This window comes from Schistocerca cancellata, chromosome 6 (assembly GCF_023864275.1).
Source record: "Schistocerca cancellata isolate TAMUIC-IGC-003103 chromosome 6, iqSchCanc2.1, whole genome shotgun sequence".
Lineage (NCBI taxonomy): Eukaryota > Metazoa > Arthropoda > Insecta > Orthoptera > Acrididae > Schistocerca > Schistocerca cancellata.
The window spans coordinates 584747023-584762936 of record NC_064631.1 but is presented as its reverse complement, the minus strand read 5'-3'; the positions used below and the strand labels follow the sequence as shown (position 1 = coordinate 584762936).

Below are 15914 nucleotides of genomic sequence, written 5' to 3'. Positions count from 1 at the left end.
TTGCTCGTACCAGTCCTTATTTCTTTTACCTTTTATTCCATAGGCCAATACTGCTGAGTTGTAGATTGCACCCGAGAGTTTTGCCCATTTCTTATCAACATTCCTTTCTGCTTGCACTTTTCCTGGGAAAGCACTTTCAAAATTACTGGCAAAATCCTGCTTTCTTTGTGTGTCATGAACATGATCTGTGTTGATATGGGGATGACCTCTCGGTTTAGCGTGGTGACATTTCTTATGAGTGGGCCTCAATGGGCACACCATTAGGGCGTGGTCTGTGTTGCAATCAGCACTATGATAACTTCGTGTCAGTAGCACATTTTTGAGATCAGTACGCCTAGCTATGACTAAGTCAAGTTGGTGCCAGTGATGAGAGCGCGGGTGTCTCAAAGACACCTTGTGTTGATCCTTAAGCTGTAAATATGTGTTTGTGATACAGAGTCCATAAAAGCAGCAAACTTCAAGCAGTCCCTGGCCATTTTCATTCATTTTTCCCACCCCATGATGTCCCAGGCAATTCGGCCATATGTCGTTATCTGATCCAAATGTAGCATTAAAGTCCCCTAGAACATACAGTGTCTCGGTGCTAGGTACCTTGGCTATTCTGTCACTGAGTAAGTCATAAAACAGATCCTTCTCTTCCCTGCTGGATGATAAGGTAGGAGCATACACATTTAGGATGTTGACAGTGCCACTTGAGGAGCATATTTTCAAATCAATAATTCGCTCTGTTCCACCGGATGGTGGCACAGTACAGTCCAGGAGGGCGTTTTTAACAGCAAATCCTACGCCATGAAGTCTTGGCTCGTCTTGAGACTTCCCCTGCCAGAAGAATGTGTAATTATCCTCCCTGATAGAGCCCGCGTCTGGAAGCCATGTCTCCTGCAGTCCCGCGATGTCTACATTCAAACGATGGAGTTCTCTGTCAATTACGGCAGTCTTACGGGTGAAATCAACCTCTTGGGCATCGTCAATGTACCTTGGACACATGGTCCTAACATTCCAGGTGGCAATACGAAATAGTGATTTCTTTATTATTTCACTTTTGTTGTTGGTAGGTGTACTATATCAACCCGCTTGTCGAAGATTACTTATAAGCTTCCCACACCCCTTGAAGCAGGCGGATAGTGGCGGGACAGCACCTTATTGGCTGGGGGCTGCCCAGCTTGAGGCGGGCGGTAGCTGTCCAATGAGATGCAATGATCTCTCCCACCGTCGGAAGTGGCCCCTGGCACTCGAGTCTTAAGCCAATCAGACAGAGCTTATAACCGGTAACTGCCTCTTCCCGTGTTGTGCCGAAGTCCTTGGACGTCACTGAAGTGTCCTCTCCTGGATGCTACAAGCCTGAGCAATAAATATGAAGACACGTGAGTTGCCCAATCATCACGGTCTCCCTCTCAACCTAAATGATAATATTCAGAGGAAAGGCAAGCCAATACGTCTGGTATCACTTCGGTTGCAGGAGCTGCCGAAAGGGGACATGGTACGCCTTCCAACCACCTTTGGGGCCCCACTCCAGATTTTCCTTCAGGGTTTTCTCCCTTAGCCTTAACTGTTGACAATGATGGACATTTTCAGATACTTTGAAACAGATTACAGAACCAGTTGCAATTAACATCATGGTTTAAGGTATCTACACATGTATTAATTAATTGAAAACAAATTATAGCACCAGTTGCAACACACTGGACAAAAAGTTTTTTAAGTAACAATTTTGGCATCTCCACATCAGTTTGATTTTTACAATTTGTTTAAGGTCAAGAAAGATGTATGTCCATGTTGAGTTGTCAAATGTAATTAAAGTCCAATACTTCAATAATTTATTAGGCACTTGGAATGCTGTTATAATTTTTCCCCCTACTCAAAAATTCATGCCTTGCACAAGTGTCCTTTTCTGTGTTGCACTCATGGAAGCTACAGAAGGAAAGCACTAAAATTCTGCTTATTTCTTTTGTCAGATTAAATAGCTGTTCCACTGAATGAGATCACTGTAGTTTTTCTTGTAATAAATGACTTCCGGATTTTATTTTGATCTATAGCCATGAAGCCTGAAGGTATTATCAAAATCAAAGAAACTGCTGCCCACAGGGGGCTCAAGGTTCTTTCGTGAGTTCGTGCGTGGTGCTCACGGGGTCCCAAGCTATTGCAGCTCATTCTTCATTCCCTAGCTGCTTTTCCTTCTACCTGCCACCCCTCCCTCCCTATCCCCAATCCTTCCCCATTTCCTGTATTGGTGGCAATTTTGTTCCTTTTGCCGGTTCTTTCACCCTTTTGGCGTTTCGGTCCCCACTGTAGCCCCCTTCCACCCTGCTAGATCACCAGCACGTGTAGCCAGTCCATGTGGTGGGGCTGTTATGTACCCATATGGCTGAGCCCACTGCCAACACAGGGATCACACTACTGATACCTGAGCTGTTCCCTCCCCGTGTATGCCAAGGAGTGGTTGCTTGTCGTCGTGGAGCATTGGATTTCCCGGCAACGGCCACCGTGCCAGACGGCCCTTGCTGTGGCTGGGTAACGCCAATGGGGAGAGCCCCTGGTCAGAGTGGGTGATATCAGGGCGGATGCTTGACGCATGAAGCATATCAAGCTACAAAAATCTGGCTGTTCTCACAAGCCTGTCTCTTAGAATTGAAGGATCCATAAATGCTGTCTCGTATGATGCGGCATTCTTCCCTTCCATGGCTACCCCATGGGAGGGGGGCCAGGTTTGCCATCTTGGTCTAAAACCTTTTCCGCATTACCTCGTCTGTACTAGGATGGGTGGGGACACATTCACTGCCACAAAGCCATTATTTTTTGTGGAAACTATCGAGGACAATTTTGGTGAAGAGGAGCCTATTAGTAAGATGTGGTCAGGCTCCCTGTTGATCAAAGCTTCTTCTGCCACCCAATCCACAGTTCTTTGTGCCTGTGGTCATCCAGGGAGTCATTTTTCATAGGGACCTCACCCTGCAAACTGATTAGGAACTCTGGGCTAATCTGAAGCAGTGTGGCATTTATTTTGTTCGATGTGTGCAGAAGGGTGGCAAAGACAACCGCACCAATAGTGGCGCCTTCATCCTGGCTTTCAAGGGAGATACCCTCCCAGAGAAGGTCAAGGTTATGTGCTACAGATGTGATGTGAAGCCATACATCCCTCCACCTATGCGGTGCTTGCATTTTGGGCATACGTCTTCCCGCTGTATGGCGGACCCTTTGTGTGGCAACTGTGGCCACCCCATCCATGAGGGAACCCCTTGTGTTCTGCCGCCTGTGTGTGTGAATTGTGCTGACCACCACTCCCCCACTGAATTGCCCAGCTTACAAGAGAGCAAGGAAGGTACAATAATATAAATCCCTGGATTGCCTTCTTACACTGAGGCTCATCAAAAGTATGAGAGACTCCATCTGGTGTCATTATCTCCAACTTTTACCTCTGTTACTTCCTTTCCTCCTCCTCCTCCCTCCTCCTCCTCCTACTTCCTCATCCTTACCCCAGCCCCACCACTATCTCCCCTGCTATTCCCAAAACCTCCCGTCAGGGAGTCGCCCCCCACCCCGGCCGAAGAAGTACCCCCTTACTTGGCATCTGCCGGTGATCGGGCTTCCTCCTGGGAACCCTCTGCCCGGCGTCTCTAAGGCCAGAAGACTGTTACCACCACTGGGCCACGAGGTGCTCCATATGTGGGCCCCTAGGTCACCCGCTCTCTTTCGGTTCCCGATCTTGCAGATGCCTGTACTCCCCCTGTGTCCTGTCCTCCTCCACCTAAGAAAGAGAAGAAGAAGGAACATAAATCCCAAGAGAAGGCGTCTCCAGTGCCCCCACAGGTGCCAACTCCCCCCAGCAACCTGAGCCCGACATCTTATCTATGGATGTCGCTCCATCCTTGTTGGTAACAACTACTTTCCAAGTGATCTGACCTCCTCCTCGGCTCCTTCATTCCTACCTTGGACTCATGCCACACGATCATCCAGTGGAACTGCAATGGCTACTATCATCACCTACTGGAAATTCAACGTCTTGTCTCCTCTTATTCTGTGTTCTGTCATGTTTTCCAAGAAATGCATTTCCGTGATGACCACTCTCCAACTTTACGTGGTTATCGGGCGTTCTGTCGGAACCGTGGTGGCCCTGGGATAGCATCTGGTGGGGCCTGCACTTTGGTTCGCTCCAATGTCCTTAGTGACTGGATCCCCCTATGTACCACCTCAGAAGTGATAGTGGTTACAGTGCAAATGACTCCGGCAATCACCATTTGCAATGTCTACCTCCCTCCAGGTAGGCCATTTGCTTATGTTGCACTATCTACCTTACTTCAGCAACTCCTGTCCCCGTTTCTCCTTCTTGGGGACTTCAATGCCCATCATCCACTGTGGGGGAGTGTTACATCAACGGCCCGGGGTATCCTAATCAACAAACTTATCACGGACTTCGATTTGTCTCCTCAATGATGGTTCCCCTATCCACTTCAGTGCCACTAATGGCACCTTTCTCTGCTATCAATTTCACAATCTCCTCCCCTGCCCTTGTGGCTTCCCTACATTGGTCATCCCATGATGACCTTTGTGACAGTGACCACTTTCCAGTGACATCATCATTCCCCTGCTGCTGCTGCTAGGCAGACCAATCCCCATGTTGGGCATTACGCAGGGCCAATTGGCCTTTACACATGTTTGCTGTCTGCTTTGACACCTCCCTCTCGAATTCCATTGATGTAGTTGTGCAAGGCATCTCTGCCACTCTTTTTCATGCTGCTGGCACTTCTGTCCCCCTATCCACAGGTCCCCCTCATCATCGGCCGGTACCAGGTGGATCAAGGACGTTGCAGTCACTGTCCAGGACGACCGATGGGCGCTGCAGTGATTTAAGTGACACCCCTCCCAGACCAACCTCCTCACTTTTAAGCGTCTTCGTGCTATGGCTCGTTACATTATGAAGTGGAATAAAAAGGAATGCTGCAAGTGCTATGTTTCCTCCTTGGGGACATATGCTTATTTATCACAGGTTTGGTCAAAGGTCCATAGTGTTCTGGGCCGCCAGCAACAGTCAACTGTCCAGGGTCTGAACATCCAAGGAGCTCTGTGCACTGATCCATTGGTCCTCACAGAACACCTTGCAACACACTTTGTGATGGCATCGTTGTCCGCTTCCTATCCATTTACCTTTCTTCAGCAAATATGCAGAGTTTAACAGATGCCCCTCCATTTCATCCTACACCACGTTGAGCCCTACAATGCTCCTTTCACTGAATGGGAATTGATGCAGGTTCTTAGCTCTTCAGACACAGCCACAGGGACAGACTCCATTCACTATCAGACGATTCATCACTTGGACGTTCCCCAGAGACAACAGCTCCTCAAGGTCTTCAATCACATCTGGCTCACGGGTGCTTTTCCGTCACAATGGCGAGACAGTGTAGTTATCCCTGTCCTTAAGCCTGGGAATATCCCAATGTCTCTAGACAGCTTCTGCCCCATTAGCCTTACAAATGTGCTTTGTAAACTGCTTGAAAGGATGGTCAACTCCAGATTATGTTGGGTACTCGAATCTCGGGGCCTTTTGTCACCATATCAGTGTGGCTTCTGGAGGGCGTCTCCAACTGACCATTTAGTCCGATTGGAATCAGCCATCTGATAGGCTTTTACTCACCGCCGACACCTTGCCGCAGTGTTCTTTGACCTACATAAGGCGTATGACATGACTTGGCACCATTACATTTTAGTTATCCTCCTTGACTGGGGCTTCCGTGGTCCCCTTCCGATTTGTATCCACGAGTTTTTATCTTACCAACTCTTCCAGGTTCGATTGGCACTTCACTCAGCACTGTCAGATTCAGGAGAATGGTATCTCACAGGGTTCTGTGACCTCTGTTAGGCCTCTGATTACCCCAGCGTTTTACGTTGACAGATTTTTGCACCTGGTGCAGCTCCCACTCGATGGCGTCTGCAGAGTGGCAGCTCCAAGGCACCATCCGACAGGCCTCTACGTTGGCCACCACCCATGGCTTCCAGTTTTCCTTCTCCAAAACGTGGGTTATGCATTTTTGTCGTCGACTCACAGTACACCCTGATCCAGAACTTTATTTAGGCAACCATCTCCTTGATGTGTTAACACAGTCCCATTTCTTGGGCCTTATTTTTGATAACAAGCTGACACAGCTGCCCAACTTTCGTCACCTAAAGACTACATGCATGCGGAAGCTTAATGCTCTCTGCCTCCTGACCCACACATCTTGGGGTGCAGACCGTTCCACTCTTCTCCATCTTTACCGTGCTCTGATTTAGTCCAGACTCAATTATGGCAGTCAGGTTTATGGCTCAGCAGCTCCTTCCACTTTGAAACTCCTTGACCCTGTCCATCTGGCTATTGAGGCCTTTCGCACTAGTCCTGTTGATAATCTCCTCACAGAAGCAGGGATTTCCCACTCTACACATCCGATGGAGCCAACTCCTTGTTTCTTACACAGTCGCCATTCGTCAATTCCCTGACCATCCTGTATACCTTGTGCTCGTCGCCAATGAGGTATGTCTCCCTCCTAACACCTGCCCACAGGTCGGATAGCCGGTTGGCATGCGTCTCACTACGACTGCGCCCTGTGTCTTTCTTCCCATACCCACCCTTGCCTTGGATGGTGCCTGGATCATTCTCTTCCAGGGGTCTAAGGTCTCTGTTGCTCCGATGGTTTACCAGCATCTTGTATGTGCAATCCTTGCAGAGTTCCAGGGTGCCACCATCCTTTACACTGATGGTTCTAAGACTACTGATAAGGTGAGATACGCTTTCATATCTCCTACCAGCCTAGAGCACCATTTGTTGCCGGGATCATCTTGTGTATTTACAGCAGAGCTTCTAGCAATTTGCAGGGCCCTCCTTTTAGTTTCTCGGGCCTCTCACTCCATAGTGTTTTAATTTGTTCAGACTCCATGAGCAGCCTACAGGCTATTGATCGATGCTACTCTCATTACCCCTTGGTTTCTGCCATCCGTGACCTCTCTGCCCTTGAGTGTGCCGCCTGTTCAGTCGTCTTTCTCTGGGTCCTGAGTCGTGTGGAAATCCCAGGGAATGAATTGGCTGACCGTTTGGCTAGAAAAGCGGATACGTACCCCCCTTTTCCTTTCACAGTTCCAGCTGGGGATATGCAGATCTATGTCAAATCTGTCTTTGCCCAACAGTGGAATGCCATCTGGAGACTGCTCATAGTATTAAACTCCGCACAATCGAGGAGTCTACTGCAATTTGGGGCACTTCTTTCAGCCCCTCTCAGGAGTAATCCACTGTTTTATGTTGTTTATGCATTGGCCATACCTGGCTCACCCATTGTTTCCTCCTACGTAATGACCCACCCACACATTGTAGTTATGGCACCTGACTGATGATATCTCACATATTTGTGGCCTGTCCCCTTCTTTTGACCCTTCGTGCTAAGTATAGTCTTCCTGCTTCCTTAAATTTAATATTAGCGGATGATCCATGGATGGTAGACCTGGTCCTTGGTTTCCTCCATGAAAGTGGTTTTTATTTTCAGATATAAGGTTCTTCTTTCGTCTTGAAGCAGGGCCAGGTTGGTTGTGATTGGGACTCCTTTTGCAGTCTTCACAGTCTGTGACTCCATGACTGCCCCCCATTTTTAGATTTGGTCTCACCTTTTATGCTTATACTGTGTATGTTTAATGTTCATTCTTTTATAATTTGACTCCTCTGACTGAATCCATTCACTTTTAGCAACTCTCTCTCTTATGTAACTTCCTCTGAAATCGCAGGACTGATGACCTTGATCCCATATTCTCTCAATTAACCAATCAGTCAAACTGCTGCCAAATCTAAACCTTGTAGGGCTGACATGGCTTAACAGTAGCAATAACATTTTTGAAGTCTTCCACTGTTGAAAGTTTTGAATGTCATTATTGAGAATTCTCAGTGAGAGCAAAATCATGATCTGAAACTGAGAAATTGTGTGTTCATACATAAGAAACTTCTATTCTGTGTTGTCAAAGGTACGTAATACTAGTGACAAGACTAACATATAAAAATAAGACTGTCATGCCTTTCAGCTGACCTGCTTAGTTTTCCTCCATACACAGAAATTATGTTTGTAAGTGATGAGGAGGCAGGCACTCAGTACACCTCAAATGCAGGAAGCTGTGTAGTTTTCCTGCTTTCTTATTGTGGGTTTTTGAATACTACAGGACTTCCACCACACTCATTAACTCTTGTCCCAGCTTATTTTTCAGTTTCTTCTTCCCATTTTCTGATAAACTGAAATACTGGACTCCTGTTTCACAAAACGCACAAATCTAAGTAGAATAATAATCTGAAAGGGAGAAAACTGCATTATTGACACACAGGTTTCAAATACAAGCTAGCAGTAATACTGTAGCACTTTGATCACATTGATGTGCTTTTACCTCTGGAGACTGTGATGGCACCATCTGTTGGCAACACAAAGAATTACAAGTATTACCAATTTTATAGTTTCTACATTAGTGTCAACTCACAGATTACTAAGAAAGAAAAACTGCTAACTGATCAGTTTTGATATTTACATCAATTAACTTTACCCCTATGGAAGGTGTAAAGGTAACATGTATTTGACACTTCGAGTGTTCAATAGGCACATAAACAAGACTGAAAGCATTGCTGAGTGTGTGGATAATGTACAGAATGCGCATCCACCTGTACAGCGACACTGTACTGGCTTTGCAGATCAACAGAGGTAAGGATTTGTATTGGATACTGTGGATGAGAGAGAAAGGAGAAGGGGGGGGGGGGGGGGGTTGGAAGGAAGGGTAATTGATTGCTGGTAGGGAGAGGTAACAGGCACCTAGGATAGGAACATGACACTAATAATGTGGCTCTGTCACGTGTAGGGGGAGTTGCATGTGGCTTACAATGACTTGGAGGAGTGAACTGAGAGATATTGAGGAAAGGAGGGTGTGATTGTAGAACAAGTGAAGTGAAGGGGAAGAGGGAGGGGGGGGGGGGGGGTTGGCCCTTGAGGACAGTGTTGGAGATGGCCCATTGAAGTCAAGTATCTCGTGCTCAGCATTATGTCTGTCACTGTTCTTGACCAATTTGGGGATGATCATTTGTTCAGGTTGTGACATAACAAGTCAGAACAAAAGTAGCACTGTAGTTTGAAACTGAACATTTGCAAATTTGCTGGGTGAGCCAATTCTCAGTTGTTACATAACAGGATACATTTGGATAAAACAAATGGAGTGTTGTGCTATAGGTGTGTGTTTGCCCGTGCCTATTTACAGTGGTAAAGTTTGTAGTCATGACAGTATAGAATGGTGAAAAAACTGAATTCAGCTGATACTCTTGCCAGTAGTTGTACCTCATACTACATGTAGTCTACCAGAAGTAAAAACAGATGATACTATGTAGTGCCTGTAAATTTTACAGATTCTTAGGTATTTTTGCTGCCCCGCCCTTTTTTTTTCTTTACAAACAAGAATTTCCCACAAAACTTTTAGGTGCTGAATTCTTTTTAAATTGCTAAGTTCATGAAATGTAAATAAACAATCCGGATAGGGGCCTACATCCCCACTCTCTATACATATTTATATGACATTGTTTAATATGTCAACATATTTCCAGACTATTCAGAAAGTATCGTGAATTTCTTTTTGATGCTGAATGTTGTGTAAGGATAAATTAGTGAGCTAATAAAATGTGTGTAGAAGGTCGGAAATTTAATTATTTGCAACATACTCTTAAGGTAAGTATAAAAACAATGTAAAAAAAAGTATAAACAGTATTAACAATGGAGATGAGGACAGCAGAAAAAAACTATTGCATTAGACATGATATTTACCATTAGAATCAAAATCATTTAATAATTCTTAGTAATGCTGGAGTTCAGTCAATTCAGACTGCTGGTTAAATTGACACGCTCCTCTTTCGCCCCACGCTTGTGACAAAACTGCTGCATCCTTTTTATTTGAAACGTGATGGCTACTGATGCAAGTTTACAAACCTAACTGTGTGGTTCATTGGCCAGTATGCATGTTACCATCTACTATTTCCTCATATCTTGAAGGAGTTTGATGACTTTTGGGTTAGACCACACATATGTTGATCTCAAAAATGTATTGAACCATTTCCATTCCTTTACAGCTGAAATTAAACATTTACGCTGTATTTCAGTGATTATTTTGTCTCATTTATCCAAAATTAGATAAAACTTCCAAAATTATATCCATGATGTTTATTGCGGTAAGTTATGGCACAAAACAAATTCACTTCACTTTTTTTCCAAAAAGTATTCTGTTCTAGCTGCCTGGAGCATGATTTCACGCAACCTAATTGCTGTCTGCTCTAAAGTCTTCTGTTGGTTAGTAACTCATGCATTTACTCATCAGTGATCATACCGTGAAGATTTTTCACTGCATATGTGTGTTGGGTTATCTTTTACAACAAATACACATTATGCTTAGCACATGTTTGACAGGGGAAGCACTAGCAGTTGTGTAGAGGCTGTATAAATATTTAAGAATATGAGTCAGCATTTGCTTGGAAAGCAGTGCTAAGTAGGAATGAGAATGCCTTGAGGCACAATACCTAGGGGGTTGTGGCACATTCTTATTTTAAAGTTGATTAAGTAGGCTTTTGCAGCACAGTCTATGTTTATCTTCAAGCATCTGACCTGACAGTTGAGAGTCCTGCCCCCTTCTCAAGCCCATTGTATTTATTCAATAACTCCTCTTAGTGCTATTTCGTATGGGTTCAACACACGAGCAATAATCTAGGATGGACTGCACAAATGTTGTAAACAATTTCCTTTGGATATTGATCGCATTATATTAGTACCCTAACGATGGACCAAAGTCTGCCACATGCTTTACCTGCAACTGAACCTGTATGGTCAGTCTATTTTATCCCTAGAAATTTTTACAGTCAGGTATTCACATGAGTTGACAGGTTATAATTGTGACTCATCGATGCAATAATCATATAGTACTATGCATTTTGGTATCGTAAAGTGCTCTGTTTTATATCTCTGAACATTCAAGGGGACCTGGATGTGAAATGACTGAAATTTTCGAAAACATTTTTTGTCACCATCTGAAAGACAATTTTATCCCGTTCCAAAAAATGTATTTATCTACTTTTCAGTTGTAGTTTTGGTCTTAAACGCTATTTGAACAAATGTCTGCAAACCAGCCACACTCATGCGACAGACAAGGAATAGCACCATTAACATTTCTTGCCTGCCACAGTCATGGAAACAATAACCAGTGACCTTGCAGATACAAAATTACTTAGCAAATGTCTGCAACATGGCCATAAACAAAACCCTAATGAGAGTTTCAACAGCTGTGTGTGGCAACGAGTACCAAAAACAGTGTTTGTTGGATGGACAGTACTCAAAATGGGCGTGATGGATGCTGTCATCTGTTTCAATAATGGTGTAATCAGCAGGACAAAAGTACTGGACAAATTAGGCATCCAGACAGGAAATGATATGATAGCTGCTCTGACTGCCATAGACATTCAGCGACTAGTTGAAGCTGAAAGGGCTGTGGAAGCCACCACTAGAGTGTCCAGAGTAAGGAAAAGGCTCCTGAAGAAGTCTACAGAAGATAAAGAAACAGCTGGCCAGCAAGAGTATGCTGCTGAAATGTTCTGAAAGTGGCATACGATGAGTCAAAAACACTGAATTTTCTTCTCTCATTTTCTCGAAACTACATTTTCAGAACGTTACGTACATATAACTTCACTATGGTTTTATCCATGTTCACTAAATTTCTCTCAAGTGAAGAATGGGATAGTATCTTTGTATTATGCGTAATATATCGCAGAAATGATCTATGTTTGTCATTCTGTATATAATTTTAGCAGTATTTTTTAGACAAAATAGTAATGTGGCATAATAAGGGTTTTTCTATTTCCTCAGGTATACTTCAAACTACAAAACGAGAGGCATAATGTGTTCCTATGATTGTTGACAGCAGCCTGCCACTGTTTGAACACTATTAGACTGATGATGGACCTGAAAATGGTACTAGAATAGGAATGTGTATTATAAAAACATCTATTAGGCAAAATCCTGTAATTCTTAAACTATACCAGATATTTCAATAAATTTCCTTTTACAGCTTGAGTTAGTGCCACTCATTGTTGTTAAAAAAAACCACAACTTCCTCCGCATGGTAGGTCAAGAGTAACGTGCACTGAGAACAAGGTATAAAAATGCAGCCTGTTCACATCCAGGTCCCCTTACAGCAAGTTGCTATCCCTTGCATCAGTGTGAAATCTTATCAAGATCTACTTGAATATGTATGGAGCTTTTTTTGAGACAACCAGGTCAGAGATTACTCGTAATATTGTCTGCAAGATCATCAATATGAGGACGGTCGAAAAGTTTCTAGCTCATGATAGTTACGTAATGCCTCGCACGAACACCACCACCTACTTTTATGCAACTGTTTTTGGGCATGCAAGTCAAATTTCAGATCACCAGCTTCATTAGTTTTGCCTTTTAGGATGGACTGTATACTGCAGGGTAAGCAAAATGGAGAATATCGAGAGAATCAACAACCGTGCTGTGACTGAATATTTGAAGGGAACGATGCCCAAGGAAATTGCGAGGTCATGCGGAATACACTAGAGGACAGTGCTCCGTCTTATGCAACACTGAAAAACTAGGTATGCAACTTCAAACATGGAAGATGCACCAAAGAGCGAAAGGCCTGTCACCATTGCTACAGTGACTGCAGTTCACGATACGCTTTTCCAGGATCGCTGAACAACGCTGCAGCACATTGAAACCACATTTGGAATCCTCCATGAGCATGCTCATGACATTGTTGTGGATATTTTGGGAATCCAGAAAGTTTCATATCGGTGAGTCCCAAAAGAATTGAATGCAGATCAGAGCTGGCAGCAAGTGCAGTGTTGTGAAGAAATCATCCGCCCATTTGAAGCAGATGAAGGTGGCTTTCTTGCAAGATATGTGGCAATGGACAAAACATGGGTTCACCACTTTGATCCTGAGACAAAACAAGTCACAGCAATAGAAACATTCTTCATACCCTACCTCGAAAAAATTGTGTGTGGAAAAATCAGCCGATAAGATGATAGCATCAGTCTTCTGGGATGCAAAAGGAGTGGGGTAATTACGGTGGATTACTTGCAAATGGCATAACTGTCAATGCTTCATACTATTGCATTCTCCTGCATTGTTTGAGAGAAAGAGAAAAAGGCGCAGAAAATTGGCACGCAGAGTTCTTTTGCATCAGGACAACACACCGGCATACAAAGCCCTAGCTGCACTGGAAACTCTGAGTGATTGCAGGTTTGAGTTGTTAGGTCATCCGCCATATTTTCCAGATTTGGCTCCATCAGACATTCTTTTCCCAAATCTAAAAAAAGACCTCAAAGGACAACAATTTGACAGTGATCATGCAGTGATTGAGGCTGTGAAAGCTTGGTTGGACTCAAAATCGAAGATATTTTATTTGAATGGTTTGCAGAAATTATCTGAGTGTGCCCGCAAGTGTATTACTGTACAAGGAAATTATATTGAAAAATAAATTTGAATTATGAAATTTGTCATTCTTTATTTGTTAGGCTAGAAACTTATCGACGACCCCCCCTCGTAAAACTTGAATGGAAAGAGTCCCTACACATTTCCATGGGACACACATGAAATTAATTACAGTATACATCTGAAAGTGACACGTCCACTTAAGGTAACTTGATTTGTCATCTGCAGCAAGAAATCCTAAATCCAGCCACAAATTTCACTTGACACTCCATACAATAAGTTGATAATAAGTGTTGTGATGTGTTAAATGCTTTTTGAAAGTCAAGAAATACTGCAACTTCCTGACTGCTTTGACCCACAGGTCTCAGGATGTTGTGTCAGAAGAGTGCACGTTCGGTTTTGCATAACCAATGTTTTGGAATCCATCCTGATTGGCATGGAGGAGGGTATTATGGTAGGACTGAAACATCGCACACACAAGGAAAATTTCACTTGAGATATATCAATCATTTGGCTTCAGTAGGAAATTTCTGCAATAAACACAACACTTCAGTGAATACTGAGGGCAATGAAAACAAAGCATGGGCCTGAGAATATTTTGCAAATGTCACAGAAAATACACTGTAATGCTGTATTTGTTCTCTATAGTAGAAGTAGCATGATTCACTACTTGAAGAATCATGAAGTATTTTAATGCAGTCACACATCAGGCAGTAGCTCTTCTTCGTAGGTTACTAGTATTATGTGACTAATAACAGCAGCATGTTACTCACATTCAAGAAGTAAGGGTTGTTTATTTTATATATAAAAAAAATCTACAGTGCCTTTGATCTACAGTACAAGCTGTTGTTAAAAGGCTTCATCTCTCAAACAAGATCCAAAGTCAAAATATCGAGGTGTCCAAAAACATTTTACATTTAGTGTATGTGAGAATGAAGAAGAGGTAACTTAACAAAGACAAAAATCATTCGGTAATTCAGTGGAAGAACTAATACAAATTTTATTCAGTGGGAAACAAGAACATGCATTTGTTTATCAATGCTGTAAAAACTGGGTAAGATCTATGTTGTTCATTTTTGTAAATAAACTTTTTTTGTTTGTTGATTAACGAGATGTTCTGGCAAATCAGCTGAAATTGCTGCTGTTTAAAGCTGCAAATCAATAGCATAACTCCCTTGTTTGACTTTCTTGTGTATGTGTGAGAACTGCATTTGAGACTTTGATAGTTGCAGTATTCTAGTCAATATAGGGCTCAACCCAATAGCTGCACTCCTTGGGAGTAGTTATTAGACTAACAGTATGCTGATTTGCATACCTAGTCAAGCATAAGAGGATAGCACAATTAACCCCTTCTCACAATGCTGTACAAGAGTCTAGAGTCCTTGGTTGTTTCTTTTGAGCATGACAAATTCCCAACCCTGCCGCGAAGAGTGTGTTGAAGGAAAAATATGATTGTTTTCATGTAGAATGTTGTACTACCATCTGCTTTGGAGATGCAATGGCAATTACTATCAGTTCATGATAATAGGAAAGAACAGTTAATCTTCAAACTTGTCGCCAATTTGGCTTACACAGATGAGGTAAAATGAATCATGTAGCAGTAAGGTTAGTACCAGAGTAGATGACTGGATTATTCAAATTTATAAATGATAAAAATATTCTGGAGACATTACTGTTCTGATAACTGAAGTCTAGATGTCTTCACTAACTTCATTGCTCTGTAGACTATGATCAAAACCACAGAGACAACTCAGTTAAGAAGTAGTCTCTTATCTGTACAGGACATAATGTGCAAGTTAAATAAAGAGAGGGAAGTAGTAAGATGACTACTACAGAATTCTTTCAGTCGTGCATACCAGTTTCCTGAACACTGCATTTAGCTTAGAAATAAATAACTGGTGACGAAACCTCACGCATCACCTGCATGTGATGTGGAGTGGGGGATGAAATTGCACCACATTTTATCTTCCAATGCAAATACTGGAAGCCAAAAGACAAAATATTTGGGTCATTAACTCTTCAAGAGAGTGTGTCTAAAAATGACCGAGTAAAGGGTCTTCTATTACTCTTCAAAGGTACTGACTGGCTTTACTAGAAGGACAGGGAGAGTAACTGCACAATAAACTCAGTTTTGGTATGGGCAACAGGGGGATAAGACCACCGTTTTGTTTTCATGGTTGAATCGAATCAAATGGCTGTTACGCACAGTATTGCTTGGTTGCTACAGTTGTAAGAGGTCAACACAACCCAAGAGACCCAAATACTATACAAAATGTAGTCTGTTCTGTTGAGAATTCTTTAGTTCATTTGTCATAGAGGAAAAAGTGATAGGCTCAGGAGGAGGTGCAGATCACTCCGTCCCCAGGGACCCGGCTTTTATTAGCACAATCTTTGGAAACAATTAACCTCCTTACTCTTTAACGGGCTTAATGCATGCAACAG

The 15914-nt window shown here is 43.1% G+C and overlaps 1 protein-coding gene across 1 annotated transcript in view; it reads left to right on the top strand.

Moving 5' to 3' along the window:
* The window catches only part of LOC126190630 (uncharacterized), a 51811-nt gene extending 39738 nt beyond the window's left edge, over window positions 1–12073 (top strand). The window contains exon 4 of the transcript XR_007538263.1: window positions 11880–12073. The gene's annotated coding sequence lies outside the window, so the exon portion shown is untranslated. The remainder of the gene's footprint in view (window positions 1–11879) is intronic.
* Window positions 12074–15914: the final 3841 nt, after the last annotated feature.